Consider the following 15092-nt stretch of genomic DNA (forward strand, 5'->3'; position numbering starts at 1 on the left):
TCCAAGTTCAGGTTTTGTGGCGGGAACTTTCGCCATCTTAAGTAGCCCTTTCTGCCAGCCCAACACCTCGCACTGTGTCCTCAGCAATCCTAGCTTCTTAGCTGCTTCTTGTGCTCATGGGGCCAGCAGGGCATCTCTGGCTTTGACCTTTCTGGACAGCTCTTTTCCAAGAAATCTGTGTGGTCATTATTATCTACTCCAGGGCTTTTCTTCAAAATAATCTTTAGCAAGGGCTTCCTAGGGCCCTCTGTACCTAAAATCTCAACTCTGCTGGGATGACCAACATCAGCCCAGGAGAGAGGGCTTTCCTAGCACAGAGGACTCTCAGTGCTAAAACTAGGTTTCTCCTGGGCACACCAGTCCAGTTGGTCACCCTGTATAGTTCCAGCACCTAGAACAGAGCTTGGCTCATCAGAGTCTTAATAAATATTTGTTGAATACAAGGAACGAATGAATGAATGAGCAAGTAGGTAAAGGAAAGAAGCATTTTTAGTGGGAGTGTAGAGGAGGTGTATATTGCCCATAAAATCAGAATATATAGATATATATGTTCACCATAGCAACTTGTAAGGCTTCTTTAGCAGGGAAAGAAGCCCAACTTTTGTGAACAGGGGACCAGTATTTCTTAATCTCCTAATCAGAAAAGCATAATTTACCAATTTTGCTGCTACCGAGAGTGGTTTGAACATAGTGTCCTGAGCTCATCTTTTAGAGAAAATTAATGTGGCTTTGTTAGCTTCCCTGTTTTTAGACTTTAACATGGTTTCTGTATTTTAAATGGCACTGATGCATTTCTCAATGTGTACTTTTTCCATCGCTAATGACCCTGAGTCAGAGCCCCCTCCTCTATCCTAATCCTTCCCTCAACTCTTGCAGCCTGGACCTTCCTGGGGCTGCTCGTTTAGTTGTTCTGCTTGCACAGCCTGCCATTCCATTTACTGATGCTCCCTGTTTACTCCCACCCATCTCTCCAACTTCAGCTCCTTTGAATCAGCACGAGCTAATGCTGTTCTGTCATACATGATGTACTTGTTCTTCCAAATTTTTGGTTAGAGAATTCAACAAGGCAGCATAAGACAGTGGTGTATGCGTCTTTGTAACCCTGGACCCGACTCTGGTTTGTATGTTCATTCATTCATTAGCATCTTTTTGAGTCCTACAACGTGCCAGGACCTGGGACTCTAACAATTAACAAGATATTTCCTCTGTCCCCTCAAATAGGGACAGGCGAATAAACAGGAATGATCCAGGGAGTACTGACACTGTATTGTACTTTTTTATGATAAATATTGGGTACTACGGGAAGGGTGCCGTGACTAACACAGGACAAGCACTAAGTGCATTTTATTTGGGTAATGAATGGATGAGTCAGTGATTGAGAGTGGATATAATTTTTTTTTAATTTAAATTCATTTAGCCAAGATTTGGGACATCATTAGTTTTTGCTGTAATGTTCAATGACTCATTAGTTGAGTATAACACCCAACGCTCATCGTATCATGTACCCTCGAGAGTGGATATAATTGTTACGAGAGCACAGAACCCTCAGAGTAGGTCATCACCATCAACTGGAAAGATGATTCTTCCATTTTTCTGTTTTGAAGAGGCCAGCTCATCTGGGTCTCTATCAAGAAGAGTACGACTTCTCTTTCCCTTTCTCTCATTTCCTCTCTAAGTAACAGAATGGAAGCGCAGGTGGCCGCAGAGTGTCGGCAAGGCCCCTCAGCACGCCCCAACTCCTTTGCTAAGGACTCTTTAAGAAAATAACTCTGATGGCCGGAGAAAATGTAGCCTCCTGAAATTCTCTCCAACATTTGCATTATTGATTAGACAAAGTGTGTGCTGGTCTCCAAGGCAGCTGACTGTACAGCCAAAATGAGTTGCTTAACTCTGCTTACGGTTTTGCAGAAGGGAATCAAATCTGGTCTGTGCTGCGGGTGAAAGGAATTGTTTTTCCAGCTGAACTTCGCCCCTTAGATGCCTCACGTGTCTTCCATCCCTTACAGCTATTCGGTGGGCGTGCACTGTTGATTCTACTCGCAGCAGCAAGCAGGGTTTATCAGGGGGGCCATTGACTCTTCTAGGTAACTCCCGGGTACAGTAAACATCTGCTGCAGAACTGGAAAGAGCCGGTTCAAGCCAGTCATTCTTCGTTTCACTGGGCAGTCTTGATTTTGACAATTACCTCATTCTTAATTTGCCCTACCAAATCAGAACCTGTAGGAATTTTGCTCTTTAAGAAAACCCTCATTTTTCTATGTTGAAAATATTTAAGGTAAATTTTAAACAGGAATTTAACATTTCAGTGTGCATTAAAAAATTCATATGCATCTCTGTAAAGGGAGGACATTTTCCTATGCAGTCAAAATTAATTCTGATTCCTTAATACCCAGTCTGTAGCCAAATAGTCCCAGTCTGTACCCAAAAGGTCTTTTATGGCAGATTTATCAAAACTAGGATCCAATCTAGGATTGTGTTGGTTTCTCCTTCCTTCCTTCCTTCCTCCCTTTCTTTCTTTCTCTCTCCCTTTTTATTTTATTTTATTTTATTTTATTTTATTTTATTTTATTTTATTTACTTATTTGAGAGAGGAGAGAGAGAGAGAGAGCAAGTAGAGGGAGGGAGAGGGACAAGCAGACTCCTCACTGGGCATGGAGCATCTGATGGGACTGGAGGCAGGGCTCGATCTCATGACCGGAGATCACAGGATCACGACCAGAGCCAAAACCAAGAGTCAGAAGCTCCACCAACTGAGCCACCCAGGTGCCCTGCATTGGTTTCTTATATATAGATGAGCAATCCCAAGGTACTGACCTGTGGAATAGACCAGACCAGCTCTCCTATTGAATATATGATTCTCCTGATTGCTTCCTTGTGGTGTTGTTTACCTTATGCCTATATCACTTGTATTTCCTCTAAACTGGATTAGATTCCACTCAGGTATGTTTGGTTGTATATATTATTGATGATGCAGTGTTTCTAATACTGTGTCATGACAGGGAACTCATGATCTGATGATTTTTCCTCTTGCAATTAGCAATCTTGTTATAAACTTTGAAACTACTTGATTTTATTGAAAAAGTCATGACTACCCATATTAAGACACTAGAAAAGGTATCAGAGAAAAGCAAATCTTCCTACTGTACCATAGTTTTGTGAGGGTAGGCAGTTAGGTTCTAACAGGATACCTAGAGGCCAACATGGAAGAACTCATGGGCAGCTATTGGGAAAGTCAGAGGCCTGTCATGCAGCACTCCCCAAGAAGCCAGATCAAACCAGATAGGACCAAGATGGCAGGTGCCATGACCGGAAACTCCTGACCAAGTGAAAAAGAAAAGGCATGAAACCCAACTTCCAAGAAATCCCTTCTCCAGGTAAAGAATATTCTAACCCCTAATTAAAGACTGTCAATAAAACATTGAAACCCAAACCCCAGGTCAGCTGCTCTCTCTCTTGAGTTCACCGGCTCTCATATTTGCTCAAAGAATATACTTTTGCTCTCATAAACTTTCCTGCTTGCGTTGTATGTCCGTCCTTGAAATCTTTCTTGTGATGAGACCAAGAACCTTCAGTGACTTCTTTGGGATGGGTTGAATCAAGGCCTCAGGGTTTGGGATCTCCCCACCAGGCAAAAGTCTCAGTCACTAGTCTCCTTTTCAAAGGAGGGAAGCATTCCTTCTGGAAATATTCTGAACAAACACAATAGGAACATACTTTCATTTAACAACCATATCTAGGAGATCCTTCCATTTCGGTACATGTTGACCTAATGTATTCTTCTTAATGGCTCCATTGTTTATCATCCTGTAGATGTTTCTTAATTCACTTAACTGATGTTTCATTATGGATATTTTTGTAATTTCCAGATATGTACTTCTGCACAAATATGAAAATAAATATAGATTACATTCTTAGAAATGATACTGCTTGTTGCTATGGCCTCTTCTTTACAAAAAAGTACCAGTTTACACTTCTACAAAAAGCCTATGTGTGATGCGTCTTTCCCCCATACCCTTATCACCATAAATTATTATCAGTTTTTTCGTTTTTATCAATGATAGGTGAAAAAAAGATATTTCATTGTTTTGACATGTACTTATCTAATTTTAATGTATTACATATCTTTTCTGACCTTACATAGATTAAGGAAATATATTTCCTAATCTATAGGGTAAGGAAAGTCTCTTAGTTTCTGAAAGGTGTGGTATTTGTAGTAGGATATTAGCATTCAGATTGCTTTAATCTGTAAATCTGTTATCCCTCCCTTTTCCCTAACTGCAAAGCTCTAAGGCAAATATTTCCCCCGCCTCCAATAAAAGTGCCTTTTAGGAAAGTGGACTTCATTTTTCTGTTAATTTTGGTCTAACATCCTATTGTAACTCATACAGTGAGAGGAAAAGAGGCTTTCTCTGAAGACCTTAAAAGACTGTGGGAGGGACGCCTGGGTGGCTCAGTGGGTTAAGCCGCTGCCTTCAGCTCAGGTCATGATCTCAGGTCCTGGGATCGAGTCCCGCATCGGGCTCTCTGTTCAGCAGGGAGCCTGCTTCCCTCTCTCTCTCTGCCTGCCTCTCTGTCTACTTGTGATTTCTCTCTGTCAAATAAATAAATAAAATTAAAAAAAAAAAAAGAGTCCCTCCAAAACACTCCAGTTGGCTTCTGCTTTAAAAAAAAAAAAAAAAAAAAAAAAAAAAAGACTGTGGGAATTGAGGGAAATGGAGAGAAGGCAGTATGATGCCCATGTGCAGGGTGCAGGAGCTGGGAACTGATCCCCAGAAGTTGCCACAAAAGGGAAAAGACCTGCTGCCTGGGAAAGGAAGAGGCAAGGAGTGCCTAGCAAGTACCATGTTAAGGGATAATGAATGTGTCCATGCCCAGAAGCTGCCTGAAGTCTCTGGCAGTGCCTGGAAGCTCACATCATCTCTACTGGGTGCACTGTGCTTCCTGGCACTGCTGACTCCCAGCATCATAGCTTACAGTGGAATAGTGATTGTCGAAGAATGGTGATGCTCCTGGTGCTTACTCCAAGGTTTTACTTGGTCCCCAGTTGCATACAGCTCCTTCTCCTAACACTTGGAAGCCCAAGAAAATTGGGTGGACTAGAACTCTGAATCCCGGTCTCAGAGATGAGCCCCACCTTCATAATATCTGCATAGAAGAGAAGAGAGTTGAACTAAGACGGCTCAAGATCCCCTCCTGGAACAGTAGTTACTAACCCTGTACACATTATTCCCCTTTGACTTTACCTTTGTTTAGAGGATTTTGAGTTTTGTGCAGACATTTAAATTTTTTTGCATGGTAAAACTGATGTTTCTTTTCTTTAATGACTATTCTTTCATGCATTTATGTTTAAAATCAAACTTTGATCAACCTTGAACTTGTTTTAAGAGATCTACCTTTTTCTTTCCATATGATTGTCCATTATTAAACAGTCCAGTTTTTCTTCACTGACCTGAAATCCCCCCTTTATCATACATTAACTTATATTGATCTTTCTTTTCTTCTTCTTCTTTTTTTTTTAAATGCACATATCCAGTGGCTTTAATCGCTCCAGCTATGTTATATATAGTGATTTTTTTGGCAAGGCTACTCCTTCCTGACTACCTCGGTTTTTCTAATTTTCCCATAAACCCTATGGTTTTTCTCCTGATATGAACCCAAGAGTTTGCATGTTTATTTTCCCTCAATCCTGATGATATTTTTCACTGGGATTATATGATAATTATTAATCGATCTAGAATAACTTAGCATTTTACAAGATTGTGTCTTTATCTTCATAAGCATCTGTAGATGTATTCATCTTAATCTGTATCCTACAGTAGCACCCTCAAATTCCCTTCAACACCTCTTGTACATTTCTTGTTAATTTTTTCCGTAGCTACTTAATCATTATGCTGAAACTGTAAGAGATCTTTACTTCCACTATACTCTCAAAATACTTGTAAAGTTTATGTAGAAAACAATGACTTTCATATATAATTAAGATTTATTCATTTATTTATTTCATCTATCAAGCTGTTGTACGAGCATCCACTCCTGGAGTGTGGAGTTCAGGACCGAGTACTAAACTTAAGGAGAGGAGCTCCTGGGTGGCTCAGTGGGTTAAAGCCTCTGCCTTCGGCTCAGGTCATGATGCCAGGGTCCTGGGATCGAGCCCTGCATTGGGCTCTCTGCTCAGCAGCGAGCCTGCTTCCCCTTCTCTCTCTGTCTGCCTCTCTGCCTACTTGTGATTTCTATGTCAAATAAATAAATAAAAATCTTTAAAAAATATATATAAACTTAAGGAGAGACTTTGGTGCTGGAATGTGGCCAGAGGAGAGTCATCGTGAGGGTACAGGGAATGGGAACCAAGTCACTTAATTATATTACACTATATTATGTACACTGAATGCCTGCTATATGCCAGACACTCTTCCTAAGTATCTTGTTATTTTACTTAATCCTCATAGTAATCCAATGAGGACGGTTCTGTTGTTATCCTCATTTAAGAGATGAGAAAATGAAGGTGGAAAAGTTAATTGTCTAATTCACAGTGCTAGTATGGCAAGGCACATCTTAGAAGTCTATGTCTTTGGTTGAGGGAGATGAGGTAGAGTAAGTACAGGGAAGCATGACACCTACTTTCAATTTTTTTTTCTTTTCTATTTTTTTTTAATTTTTAATTTTTTATAAACATATAATATATTTTTAACCCCGAGGGTACAGGTATGTGAATCGCCAGGTTTACACACTTCACAGCACTCACCATAGCACACACCCTCCCCAATGTCCATAACCCCACCCCCCTTCTCCCAATCCCCCTCCCCCCAGCAACCCTCAGTTTGTTTTGTGAGATTAAGAGTCACTTATGGTTTGTCTCCCTCCCAATCCCATCTTGTTTCATTTATTCGTCCCCTACCCCCTTAACCCCCCCATGTTGTATCTCCACTTCCTCATATCAGGGAGATCATATGATAGTTGTCTTTCTCCACTTAACTTATTTCACTAAGCATAATACTCTCTAGTTCCATCCACATTGTCGCAAATGGCAAGATTTCATTTCTTTTGATGGCTGCATAGTATTCCATTTTGTATATATACCACATCTTCTTTTTTTAGTATATGTGCTGCCGAAGCGAGCACTATACCACATCTTCTTGATCCATTCATCTGTTGATGGACATCTAGGTTCTTTCCATAGTTTGGCTATTGTGGACATTGCTGCTATAAACATTCGGGTGCATGTGCCCCTTCGGATCACTACGTTTGTATCTTTAGGGTAAATACCCAGTAGTGCAGTTGCTGGGTCATAGGGCAGTTCTATTTTCAACATTTTGAGGAACCTCCATGCTGTTTTCCAGAGTGGTTGCACCAGCTTGCATTCCCACCAACAGTGTAAGAGGGTTCCCCTTTCTCCACATCCTCGCCAGCATCTGTCATTTCCTGACTTGTTGATTTTAGCCATTCTGACTGGTGTGAGGTATATCTCATTGTGGTTTTGATTTGTATTTCACTGATGCCGAGTGATATGGAGCACTTTTTCATGTGTCTGTTGGCCATCTGGATGTCTTCTTTGCAGAAATGTCTGTTCATGTCCTCTGCCCATTTCTTGATTGGATTATTTGTCCTTTGGGTGTTGAGTTTGCTAAGTTCTTTATAGATTTTGGACAATAGTCCTTTATCTGATATGTCATTTGCAAATATCTTCTCCCATTCTGTCAGTTGTCTTTTGATTTTGTTAACTGTTTCCTTTACTGTGCAAAAGCTTTTGATCTTGATGAAATCCCAATAGTTCATTTTTGCCCTTGCTTCCCTTGCCTTTGGCGATGTTCCTAGGAAGATGTTGCTGCGGCTGAGGTCGAAGAGGTTGCTTCCTGTGTTCTCCTCAAGGATTTTAATGGATTCCTTTCGCACATTGAGGTCCTTCATCCATTTTGAGTCTATTTTCGTGTGTGGTGTAAGGAAATGGTCCAATTTCATTTTTCTGCATGTGGCTGTCCAACTTTCCCAACACCATTTATTGAAGAGGCTGTCTTTTTTCCATTGGACATTCTTTCCTGCTTTGTCGAAGATTAGTTGACCATAGAGTTGAGGGTCTATTTCTGGGCTCTCTATTCTGTTCCATTGATCTATGTGTCTGTTTTTGTGCCAGTACCATGCTGTCTTGATGATGACAGCTTTGTAATAGATCTTGAAGTCCAGAATTGTGATGCCACCAACTTTGGCTTTCTTTTTCAATATCCCTTTGGCTATATGAAGTCTTTTCTGGTTCCATATAAATTTTAGAATTATTTGTTCCATTTCTTTGAAAAAGATGGATGTTACTTTGATAGGAATTGCATTAAATGTGTAGATTGCTTTAGGTAGCATAGACATTTTCACAATATTTATTCTTCCAATCCAGGAACATGGAACATTTTTCCATTTCTTTGTGTCTTCCTCAATTTCTTTCATGAGTCCTTTATAGTTTTCTGAGTATAGATTCTGTGCCTCTTTGGTTAGGTTTATTCCTAGGTATATTATGGTTTTGGGTGCAATTGTAAATGGGATTGACTCCTTAATTTCTCTTTCTTCTATCTTGTTGTTGGTGTAGAGAAATGCAACTGATTTCTGTGCATTGATTTTATATCCTGACACTTTACTGAATTCCTGTACCAGTTCTAGCAGTTTTGGAGTGGAGTCTCTTGGGTTTTCCACATATAGTATCATATAATCTGCGAAGAGTGATAATTTGACTTCTTCTTTGCCGATTTGGATGTCTTTAATTTCCTTTTGTTGTCTGATTGCTGAGGCTAGGACTTCTAGTACTATGTTGAATAGCAGTGGTGATAATGGACATTCCTGCCGTGTTCCTGACCTTAGCGGAAAAGCTTTTAGTTTTTCTCCATTGAGAATGATATTTGCGGTGGGTTTTTCATAGATGGCTTTGATGATATTGAGGTATGTGCCCTCTATCCCTACACTTTGAAGAGTTTTGATCAGGAAGGGATGCTGTACTTTGTCAAATGCTTTTTCAGCATCTATTGAGAGTATCATATGGTTCTTGTTCTTTCTTTTATTGATGTGTTGTATCACATTGACTGATTTGCGGATGTTGAACCAATCTTGCAGCCCTGGAATAAGTCCCACTTGGTCGTGGTGAATAATTCTTTTAATGTACTGTTGAATCCTATTGGCTAGTATTTTGGTGAGAATTTTCGCATCTGTGTTCATCAAGGATATTGGTCTATAGCTCTCTTTTTTGATGGGATCCTTGTCTGGTTTGGGGATCAAGGTGATGCTGAACTCATAAAATGAGTTTGGAAGTTTTCCTTCCATTTCTATTTTTTGGAACAGTTTCAGGAGAATAGGAATTAGTTCTTCTTTAAATGTTTGGTAGAATTCCCCCGGGAAGCTGTCTGGCCCTGGGTTTTTGTTTGTTTGGAGATTTTTAATGACTGTTTCAATCTCCTTACTGGTTATGGGTCTGTTCAGGCTTTCTATTTCTTCCTGGTTCAGTTGTGGTAGTTTATATGTTTCTAGGAATGCATCCATTTCTTCCAGATTGTCAAATTTGTTGGTGTAGAGTTGCTCATAGTATGTTCTTATAATAGTTTGTATTTCTTTGGTGTTAGTTGTGATCTCTCCTCTTTCATTCATGATTTTATTTATTTGGGTCCTTTCTCTTTTCTTTTTGATAAGTCTGGCCAGGGGTTTATCAATTTTATTAATTCTTTCAAAGAACCAGCTCCTAGTTTCGTTGATTTGCTCTATTGTTTTTTTGGTTTCTATTTCATTGATTTCTGCTCTGATCTTTATGATTTCTCTTCTCCTGCTGGGCTTAGGGTTTCTTTCTTGTTCTTTCTCCAGCTCCGTTAGTGTAGGGTTAGGTTGTGTACCTGAGACCTTTCTTGTTTCTTGAGAAAGGCTTGTACCGCTATATATTTTCCTCTCAGGACTGCCTTTGTTGTGTCCCACAGATTTTGAACCGTTGTATTTTCATTATCATTTGTTTCCATGATTTTTTTCAATTCTTCTTTAATTTCCCGGTTGACCCATTCATTCTTTAGAAGGATGCTGTTTAGTCTCCATGTATTTGGGTTCTTTCCAAACTTCCTCTTGTGGTTGAGTTCTAGCTTCAGAGCATTGTGGTCTGAAAATATGCAGGGAATGATCCCAATCTTTTGATACTGGTTGAGTCCTGATTTAGGACCGAGGATGTGATCTATTCTGGAGAATGTTCCATGTGCACTGGAGAAGAATGTGTATTCTGCTGCTTTGGGATGAAATGTTCTGAATATATCTGTGATGTCCATCTGGTCCAGTGTGTCGTTTAAGGCCTTTATTTCCTTGCTGATCTTTTGCTTGGATGATCTGTCCATTTCAGTGAGGGGGGTGTTAAAGTCCCCTAGTATTATTGTATTATTGTTGATGTGTTTCTTTGATTTTGTTATTAATTGGTTTATATATTTGGCTGCTCCCACGTTGGGGGCATAGATATTTAAAATTGTTAGATCTTCTTGTTGGACAGACCCTTTGAGTATGATATAGTGTCCTTCCTCATCTCTTATTATAGTCTTTGGCTTAAAATCTAATTGATCTGATATAAGGATTGCCACTCCTGCTTTCTTCTGATGTCCATTAGCATGGTAAATTCTTTTCTACCCCCTCACTTTAAATCTGGAGGTGTCTTCGGGCTTAAAATGAGTTTCTTGGAGGCAACATATAGATGGGTTTTGTTTTTTTATCCATTCTGATACCCTGTGCCTTTTGATTGGGGCATTTAGCCCATTAATATTCAGGGTAACTATTGAGAGATATGAATTCAGTGCCATTGTATTGCCTGTAAGGTGACTGTTACTGTATATTGTCTCTGTTCCTTACTGATATACCACTTGTAGGCTCTCTCTTTGCTTAGAGGACCCCTTTTAATATTTCATGTAGAGCTGGTTTGGTGTTTGCAAATTCTTTCAGTTTTTTTTTTTGTCCTGGAAGCTTTTAATCCCTCCTTCTATTTTCAATGATAGCCTAGCTGGATATAGTATACTTGGCTGCATGTTTTTCTCGTTTAGTGCTCTGAAAATATCATGCCAGCTCTTTCTGGCCTTCCAGGTCTCTGTGGATAAGTCAGCTGCCAATATAATATTTTTACCATTGTATGTTACAGACTTCTTTTCCCGGGCTGCTTTCAGGATTTTCTCTTTGTCACTGAGACTTGTAAATTTTACTATTAGGTGACGGGGTGTGGGCCTATTCTTATTGATTTTGAGGGGTGTTCTCTGAACCTCCTGGATTTTGATGCTCATTCCCTTTGCCATATTGGGGAAATTCTCCCCAATAATTCTCTCCAGTATACCTTCTGCTCCCCCTCTCTTTCTTCTTCTTCTGGAATCCCAATTATTCTAATGTTGTTTCATCTTATGGTGTCACTTATCTCTCGAATTCTCCCCTCGTGGTCCAGTAGCTGTTTGTCCCTCTTTTGCTCAGCTTCTTTATTCTCTGCCATTTGGTCTTCTATATCACTAATTCTTTCTTCTGCCTCATTTATCCTAGCAGTGAGAGCCTCCTTTTTTTAATGCACGTCATTAATAGCTTTTTTGATTTCAACTTGGTTAGATTTTAATTCTTTTATTTCTCCAGAAAGGGTTTTTATATCTCCCGAGAGGGTTTCTCTAATATCTTCCATGCCTTTTTCGAGCCCAGCTAGAACCTTGAGAATTGTCATTCTGAACTCTAGATCTGACATATTACCAATATCTGTATTGATTAGGTCCCTAGCCTTCGGTACTGCCTCTTGTTCTTTTTTTTGTGGTGAATTTTCCCACCTTGTCATTTTGTCCAGATAAGAGTATATGAAGGAGCAAGTAAAATACTAAAAGGGTGGCAACAACCCCAGGAAAATATGCTTTAACCAAATCAGAAGAGATCCCAAATCATGAGGGGAGAGAGAGGGGATAAAAAGAGGTTCAAAAAGAAAGAAAGAAAAAAAAGAAAAAAAAAGAATTAAAAAAAAGAAAATGAATAAAGAAAAATATAAAAAAGAAAAAATATATATATTAGATAAACTAGTTAAAAAACGTTAAAAAAGAAAAGGGTAAAAGTTAAAAAAAAATTTTAGCAGAAGAAGAGGAAAAAAAAAAGAAAAAGAAAAAAATTAAATTAACTGCAAGACTAAAAAAATCACAGGGAGAAAGCCATGAGTTCCGTGCTTTGCTTTCTCCTCCTCTGGAATTCTGAGGCTCTCCTTGGTATTGAAACCGCACTCCTTGGTAGGTGAACTTGGTCTCGGCTGGATTTCTTGTTGATCTTCTGGGGGAGGGGCCTGGTGTATTGATTCTCAAGTGTCTTTGCCCCAGGTGGAATTGCACCGCCCTTACCAGGGGCCAGGCTGAGTAATCCACTCGGGTTTGCTTTCAGGAGCTTTTGTTCCCTGAGTGCTTTCCGTAGAGTTCCAGAGGACGGGAATACAAATGGCGGCCTCCTGGTCTCTGGCCAGGAGGAGCCGAGAGCCTGGAGCCCCACTCCTCAGTGCGCCCTCAGAGAACAGCGCCCAGTAACTCCCGTCTGTCTGACCTCCGGCCGCACTCTGAGCTCACTGAGCCTGTGGCTGGTTCAAGGTAACACCGAGCTGTGAGCTTACTGTCGGCTCTGTCTCTGTAGCCGGCTTTCCCGTTCCAATACCCGCAAGCTCTGCAATACTCAGACACCCCCGATCCTTCTGTGACCCTGCGGGACCTGAGGCCACGCTGACCCCGCGTGGGCTTCGCCCCGGTTTAGCCTCTGGAGCGATGTCCCTCAGCGGAACAGACTTTTAAAAGTCCTGATTTTGTGCTCCGTTGCTCCGCCGCTTGCCGGGAACCGGCCCCTCCCCCCGGGGTCTATCTTCCTGTCGCTTTGGATTCACTTCCCCACCAGTCCTACCTTTCAGAAAGTGGTTGATTTTCTGTTTCTAGAATTGCTGTTCTTCTTCTCTTCGATCTGCCGATGGATTTGCTGGTATTTGCAATCTTTAGATAAGCTATCTAGCTGATCTCCTGCTAGCTGAAGTAGTCTCAGCCTGCTACTTCTCCGCCATCTTGACTCCTCCCTCTCAAGTTTTGCTATTCTTGATGACCTTCCGAAGAATGGACTGTGACGTTACTGGACAGTAAGTAACTGGAGGACCAGGGGCCTTTCTCATTGTCTTTGCATCTCCGGCAGCATCCAGTTGGGTGCTCATCCACAGCAGGAAGGCAAGAGGCATATGTTGACCTGAACTGAAGGTCCAGGAGCACATTATCTGTTCACCTGGAGGCAGCAGGGTGCGCTGAGGGTAAAGGCGAGTAAGAGTTCCAGATGGGACTTGAGGGGGATTTCTTTCTGTTCTGTCATTTCACTGTTTCCTCTTACCACTCCTTAGGTGTCTGGAAGGACAGAAAGGTCTGCCTGAAGCTGGCAGCAGATTTCCCCAATACTCCCTTCTAGCCCTGTGTTTGAAAAAGATAATTAATTAAAAATGTATACCTACTTTATAATTCCAATATGTTTTATATATATATTTGTGTGTGTATATATATTTATATGTAAATATGTCTATGTCTATGTATATGTGTGTGTGTGTGTATTGCCAAATACACACAGAACTTCAGTTTCAACCTAAACACTAAAAAACTATGTCCATTAATGCCTTTCTCACATTTCTATCAAAAGCAAGCATTGGGTTTCATAACACCTTTCAGAAAAAGATGTGTTTGAAATTTGGAGGTATTTAGAATCACCAGGAAGGACAGCTAGACCCCCCCGACCCACCCATAGGGGTTATCTCAAGTGACCTGCTGAAAAAGCCAGGATCTGAAAGGGACGTAGCAGACAGTGAAGAATGCAATGCCTGTGGCATGAGAAGTACAGACTCAAAGTTCCCAGTGGAAGCCTGTAAGGAGCACTGGTGAAGACCTGGCAGGCCCAGAAAATGCGGTCTTCCTGTTAGGCTGTCAGCCAAGTACAAGCAGTTGACTCCCCTTGCTGTCCTCTCTTCTCTCCCCTTGAATCTGAAGAGGTCAGAAATCCTGGTTAGCAAGATAGGAAGAGAGGGCTGGAAGCATGAGACAGAGAAAGAGAGGGATCAGGCTGGCCTGGCCTTCCCTAGTTGCCTGCCTTTTGAAGACAACTGCTGGAAAACCAGAGAAAATACAAGTGTCATGTGTTCCATATTTTGATTTTACGTGGAACTGAACTTTTTTTTTTTTTTTTTTAAATCAACCTCCATGTCCAGTGTGGACAGCGCAATGCAGGGCTTGAACTCACAACCCTGAGATCAAAACCTGGGCTGAGATCAAGAATCGGATGCTTAACTGACTGAGCCACACAGGTGTCCCTGGAACTGAACACTTTTAATTCCTGAATTAAGACGATGTTTGCTAAATAAAGTGGTCATGGAGCTTTCTCTTGCCTAACAGGGACCCAGTGAAGTCCTAAAGCATGTCAGTATTTTCAGATAGGGAGAGAGGATAGACTTCACCCAATGGGCAGGTTTAAAGAGACAGAGGAAGACAAAAAGAAAGTTGCCTTCTGATTATTATATTTCACAAATCCTGTTTGTTTAATATGATAATCATAATAATATTGTAAATGATATTTACTAGCTTTACATTTTTTTAATAAATCTATAAAGCTTGAAAGACTTAATTATATTTATAGAGCAGAACACAATGGCTCTAAACCTTGAAAATTTAAGAGTAATGGCATAACTTAAAGAAGCCAAGAGGTAGGGGTGCCTGGGTGGCTCAGTTGGTTAGGCAACTGCCTTCAGCTCAGGTCACAATCCTGGAGTCCCAGGATCGAGTCCCGCATCGGGCTCCCAGCTCTATGGGAAGTCTGCTTCTCTCTCTGACCTTCTCGCCTCTCATGCTCTCTCTCAAAGAAATTAAAAAAAAAAAAAAAAAAAAAGAAGCCAGGAGGTAGATGAAGGAGGAAGAGTAGAGGGGAGTGGAAAGAGTTAATTCTTATTTTACAGAGTGTAAGTAAGAGATGTTGCTTTACATCAATGGATTAAAGAAATGGAAAGTTAAACAGAAAATTCAAAACTTATAAAGATAATGAACAGAAGAAGTAAAAATGTAATCAAAATTGGGAAAAGTAGAACAGGAAGAAAAGGGGGA

General features: G+C 40.6%; 1 pseudogene; it reads right to left on the reverse strand.

Annotated features, from left to right (window-relative positions):
• LOC116586205 overlaps positions 1 to 15092 on the reverse strand; it is a 27938-nt pseudogene continuing 12846 nt past the window's right edge.

Source organism: Mustela erminea, chromosome 3 (genome assembly GCF_009829155.1).
Source record: "Mustela erminea isolate mMusErm1 chromosome 3, mMusErm1.Pri, whole genome shotgun sequence".
Lineage (NCBI taxonomy): Eukaryota > Metazoa > Chordata > Mammalia > Carnivora > Mustelidae > Mustela > Mustela erminea.